We start from the raw sequence: 6000 nt of genomic DNA on the forward strand, positions 1-6000 counted from the left end.
TTAAAGAAAGAGGAGATGTGGAGTTTGCGCTCGCTCGCAACGGAGAAGAGAATTAAAGGGTGTTTGTTTCCAGAGACTTATTGGCGTAGGGACTTAAAAAAGTCCCTATAAGTCCCATCTAAACCAAATAGGAGGGACTTATAGGGACTTAAAGTGGGCAGTTGGGACTTATGAAATAAGACTCTCAAGGAGGGACTTATATGGACTTATAGTTATAATATGGTCTTATAGGGACTTATAAGTCTCAGGAACCAAAAAGATAGGGACTTTTTAGGGACTTGGGACTAAAAAATATCCTAGAACCAAACAGGGCCTTAGAAGGGAAGAAGAAGAAGAAAAGGGAATGCAAGGGAAGGAAGCGTGCCATCCATCGACTCGCTGGTTTCAGTGCACGCGAGCGCGTCTCCACAAGATCGTTTCCATCCATCCATCCAACCGCTCTCTCTGTCCTGTCCTGCTCGGAAACCAGCAATACTCATAATACTACCAAGTTACCAAGTAAGTGAATATGGTACGAGCAGTGGCTTACAGGGAATACTTTATTGGCATCACTGATGCAGTTGCAGACGGAGCCGGACTGACCCCGATAAAAGATCCTGATCGATCAGTCAAACTCCTCAAACTTCAGCATTGACAGAGCCGAGCTCTTTGACCATGCTCCGCAGGTTCTCCCAGGACACCCCGCCAGGCGCCGCGGCCTCCTCCGCGTTGACCTTCCACCCAGCCGTGCTCCCCCGCATGTCCTCCGCCTTCATCGCATGCCTGACGTGGCTAGCCACCTGCTCCCTCCTCACCTCGTCGTCAAGCCGGACGCCCACACCCCACACCTCGCAGGCGTACTTGCAGTTGGTGTACTGGTCGACGAACCCCGGCCAGCACACCATCGTCACTCCGGCAGCCACGCTCTCGCAGGTCGAGTTCCACCCGTTATGCGTCAGGAAGCACCCCACGGCCGGGTGCCCTAGCACCTGATCCTGTGGGCACTACGTGGTCAGGAAGCACCGCCCTGCAGTCGCCACGACGAACTCCGCCGGCAGTGAGCTCAAGCCAGCGTCGGCGCCAGCGCCGGGGACGAGGTTGTCCCAGATGGACCAGAGAAACGGTTGGCCACTAGCGGCGAGGCCCCACGCGAACTCGGCGAGCTGGTCGGTGGAGAGGACCGTAAGGCTGCCAAAGTTGGCGTACACAATGGAGCCCGGTTGTTGCGTGTACAACCACGCGAGGCACTCGCTGTCCTGCTTCCACAGGCCCAGGCCGCTGGCGGAGCCGGAGGCGTCGTCGTCCCTTGGCCTTAGGTGGTGGTTGAGGAGGGGGCCTAGGGGACCGACAGTGTAGATGCGCAGGTATTCGGCGCGGAGAGCGGCGAGGACGTCGGCTTCTAGGTCGTCGAAGATGTTGAGGATGAGCGCGCCGGCCTTGGTGCAGCCGTTGGCCTCCACGATGTTGAAACGGAGGCCAAAATCGTCCGGGTCGGTCGTGCAGACGAAGCTGGAGGTGTCTCCGAGGCTGATCCGCGGCATGCCCGGGATCCAGTCGATGACCGTTCTACTCAGGTGTCCGTTCGTCAAGCAGCTCTCGTCTGCAAACATACGTATGTAATAACAGTACAAACAATGAAACAAATACTAGTAAGTTTACTGTAAGTTGCTCAAAAAACAAAGGTTTGCCAAGTTGCTCGAAAATTTATAATAAGTCAATGTTTTATTATTTTTTTGAATAAATTAAGGCAATGTTTCGAGGCAAAGAGTTGTAAAAATCACATTGAGTTTTGAGAAACGGATTTTTTTTTATTGTTTCTCAATTGGAGCATGCAAAAACTCCAAACCAAATATCGGGTGTAGTTACTCCCATTTTTGTTTCATACGTTTTAGGTAGTATCTATCATATCGGAGAGTATGTACGCGTAGTATGTAGTATATAAGAATGTATAGGTAGTATATATACTATTTTTTTGGTAGTATGTATCATATTTTATGCATACTCCATTTCACATACAAATATGTACGTATTTCACAAAAACAATAAAACTATGGGCTCATTTGCAATTTTTTCATCGAACTCACTTTGAAGTATCTTAGATATAGTATGTGAACATACTAAAAATAATAATGTAGAGTATATACTACCACATGGTAGTATATGAGAAATGGGTGTAACTACACCCGGTAGTAGGATGCATTTTCTCTCTCTCTCTCTCTCTCTCTCTCTCTCTATATATATATATATATATATATATATATATATATATATATATATATATATATATGTAAAGAGAGAGAGCGAATGAGAGAGAGAGAGGAGTTGGACCTCATCGTCGTGAGTCCCGATGTAAAATATCCCTCATTGCGGGACTATTGAGAATTCATCTCAAAGGGGCGGAAGTCCCGACTTACAAGGCCACACTTACCACTCAATCTGCTCAACAACAGTACAATGTATGACTAAGTGCATAATTAGGATCTCCCGTGGAGATTTTAGATAAAAGGCATGCGCGCGACTTTATAGATAAAGACACCAGACAGAGTTCGAACACTAACAACCAACGAAACAGACAGATGAAATGTTGCCCCAAACACGGGCTCACCCGAAGTTTAAAGGAGAGATACATGGCTCCCAGGCCAGCACACGTACGGCACGCAGGCCGGAGGAACTAAGAATGACATAGCCAGCAACTAGTCAACGCCAAAGCAACTAAGCAACATGCTCCTGTCTGGCTAGGGAAGACACCGAGGCCCGCACTTTAGATATCAGGAGATCAAGAGCATCCCAGTCCTCCATCTTAGTCAATGATCTCCACTGCTACAGGAACATACATGATTTAAATAAGCAATCAGCAGGCTTAGTAGGGAAAACATGGTCGATGGTAAATTTTATTCCTAGTCGTCCATAAAGACCAGCACATAGCTCCAAGGCCAACCCAGAAGACCCTTTTAGAAACGCCAGTCAAAGAATTAGCAAGGGCCCGAATCTTAGAGAAGGATGAGGGGTCCCATGAGACCTGGAGCCAGGATCTAACACATCTCCAGACCAACTTGGCCAAAACACAGTGAAAAAAAATGTGATTCGTGTCCTCCAAAGCACCGTAGTGGGCGCAGAAATCCGATCCCGGGCCATTCCTCTTATGGACCTGGTCCGCCGCGGGCAAACGCTCTCGAAAAGCTTGCCACATGAAGATCTTCACCTTTGGGGGAATACGAGCCCGCCAAACCAAATTAAATCTGTTGGTGGGAGATCCGCCAACAAGCTTTGAATATAAATACTTAACCAAAAAATGAACTGGAGAGGTATGGGGCTAGACCACCGAGTCCACGTTCTCCAAGAGCGTAGGGAAGAAAACAGTAAGTCTTTGCCAGTCTTCAAAATCTACATGAGATAGGGAATGATGAAAAGACTAAGTCCCAATTATTAGCCGAGAGCTCGGCGATTGAGATGTTTGGGTTGGGACAATAGGAAAAGAGTGTGGGAAAACTCACAGATAGAGGTGAGTCTCCACACCACCAATCAAGCCAGAAGCAAACAGAGGAGCCGTCCCCGACAACAAACTTAACATGGGCCAAAAACAAAGGCCTAACTTTGACCAAATCCTTCCAGAATTGTGAGCCTCCATGCGCAGAAGCAAACAACGGGATAGAAAGAGGGAAGTACGTAGCTTGAAGGATAGAGAACCATAAGGATCCAACTCCTGTTGACATAATTTTTCACCACCATGTAATCAGTAGGCATTTATTCATGATGGTAGTGTTAATAATGCCCAACCCCCAAAGGTTTTTTGGTCTACACATAAGTTCCCACCTGACAAATCTGTATTTGCGCCTATTGTCTGCCACATTCTAGTAGAAAACACCTCTATGCTTATGAAAGCATGTGTGCGTGCCAACCGAGAGCAGATAGAAGCACATGAAAAACATTGGTAAGGAGGATAAGCAAGCGTTGATCAACGCCACTTTCCCAGCATTAGTATTGTATCTATCTCGCCAAAGGAGGACCCTATTGCCCACTTTAGCCACGGCAGGAGCAAATTCTTTCTCATAAAGCCTATCAGGGGAGATAGGGAGGCCCAGATATTTAAACAGGAAAGGTCCCAGCTTACAATTGAGGAGGTGGGCCACCCTTAAGGCCTCGATATTATCCACACCAGTAACTATGACCTCACTTTTAGAGAAGTTAATTTTGAGACCCGACAGTGCCTTGAAGCACAAAAGAATAAACTTGAGGTGAGCGATGCAGGATTCATTTAGGTCTACCATAATGATAGTGTCATCCGCATATTGGAGATGAGTGACCCCTTCAGCATCGATCTTTTTTGATATAAATTGGTTCGAGGTGTTACCTTTGAGTGGCACGTAGCATCTTTCCGTTAGCTCCCGGAGCCGCATGTGGGCCATCAGCGATGCAGCGCTACAAGTCCAGAGCACCATGCTCGGCACGCCCAGCTCCCGCGCCACGTCCAGCGCGAAGCTCATCAACACCGTCGGCAGCATGCAGGTCACCGGTGGCACGCCTGGGGTGCCGTTGAGCCGCAGGAGGAGCTCCTTCAGCGGCTCCGCGGACCGCTGGCTCGTGGCGGCAGACAGCCTGAGATCGTAGTCCTCGACGTCCCGGTCAAGGTTTTGGATCCCAAGTGGACATTTTTTCTCGAGGGGCACCGGAATTTGCGGTTACCATGGTCACCGCGAAACACCGGAAAAAATTCAAACGAAATTTGAAATTAAATTTTGAATTCAAATATTTTTGAAATCGATATAGATAGAGGTTTAACACCCAAAGTTATCACTTATCTGCTCCTGGCGTAGTGGGTATTCAAGCCGAACTCCCCCGCCCTAAAAGGGCACGAGTTCGACACCTGTCCAGTCCAACAAATTTCTAGCTTTTTTTAACGTATGCATATCAAAAAGAAATTAAAAAGCGTGTGTCAAGATTCGAACCCACAACGTGCTGTTGAGGAAAGGCTGGCGTTGCACTAAGCCACGACCACTTTCGTTAAAATAGAAGAGATGGCCTTTATTTAACTACACTCTGAGCGTTTGAATTCAAAATTTTCGAGATTTTTTTGCCCGGTATGAGTGTTTCTCGAGGAGGGGGGGGGGGGCGACAAACGTGGTAACCGGGCGAGATAGCAAAATTTCGTTTGATTACCAAAACAGTGGTCCCGGTCAGCTTCCACCAGCCCGTCTGGGATCGCCTCGAACCGGAATCCCTCGTGGGCACGCACTACGGCGGCGCCCTCCGTGGCCTCCATGACGCGATGGTTGTGCTTGGTGTTGACGAAGGTGATGTAGACGCCATGGTGGTGCAGCAGCTTGGCCAGCTGGAGCGCCGGGTTGATGTTACCGGAGCTCGGGTGCGGCACCACCACGGCGTGCGGCGTCGCCATTAGTTCGTTCGTCCGGCCGTACGGAGCTGTGCAATGTGCGTACTATCCTTAACTAGCTAAGCTGTAGATGCCCTAGCTAATTAGATCGTACTTTGATGTGTAGATCGATCGGATCGAGGTCTACTCCCTCCATTCCAAAATATAGTGCGCCCGAGTTTCTGAGGTCCAATTTTGACCATAAATTTAACCAACAAGACCGACTGCGGCGGAAGGAAAAATTACATAATTGAAAACTCCTTTTGAATAGGAATTCACTGGTATAACTTTTGTTCCTACCGCAGTGGGTCTCATTGGTTAAATTTATGGTCAAACTTGAAGCACGGAAATAGAGGAAGCACTATATTTTGAAACAGAGGAAGTAGGTGGCTGACATTAGCGACTAGATCCATCGAAGTCTTTCTTTCTGAAAAAGGATCAGAAAGGGATAGAATTAGTGTAGGTGAGCATATTCCAAAATACAAGACATGGGATAGCAAGATGTCTCATAGAGATAAGATGAAAATAATTCCTATCTAATCCAGTGCAATCTCTAACTTCTTCCCGCATAGTCGCAGTAGTAGCGTTGCGAATAACAGGAGTGTCGCGGACGATCAAACTTCAGACTTCAGAGAATAGAAGCCGGCAAG

The 6000-nt window shown here is 47.8% G+C and overlaps 1 pseudogene; it reads right to left on the minus strand.

Annotated features, from left to right (window-relative positions):
* Positions 1–617: 617 nt before the first annotated feature.
* Positions 618–5374, minus strand: LOC119309052 (annotated as a pseudogene).
* Positions 5375–6000: the final 626 nt, after the last annotated feature.

The sequence above is a fragment of the Triticum dicoccoides genome, chromosome 5B, assembly GCF_002162155.2.
Source record: "Triticum dicoccoides isolate Atlit2015 ecotype Zavitan chromosome 5B, WEW_v2.0, whole genome shotgun sequence".
Taxonomy (NCBI): domain Eukaryota; kingdom Viridiplantae; phylum Streptophyta; class Magnoliopsida; order Poales; family Poaceae; genus Triticum; species Triticum dicoccoides.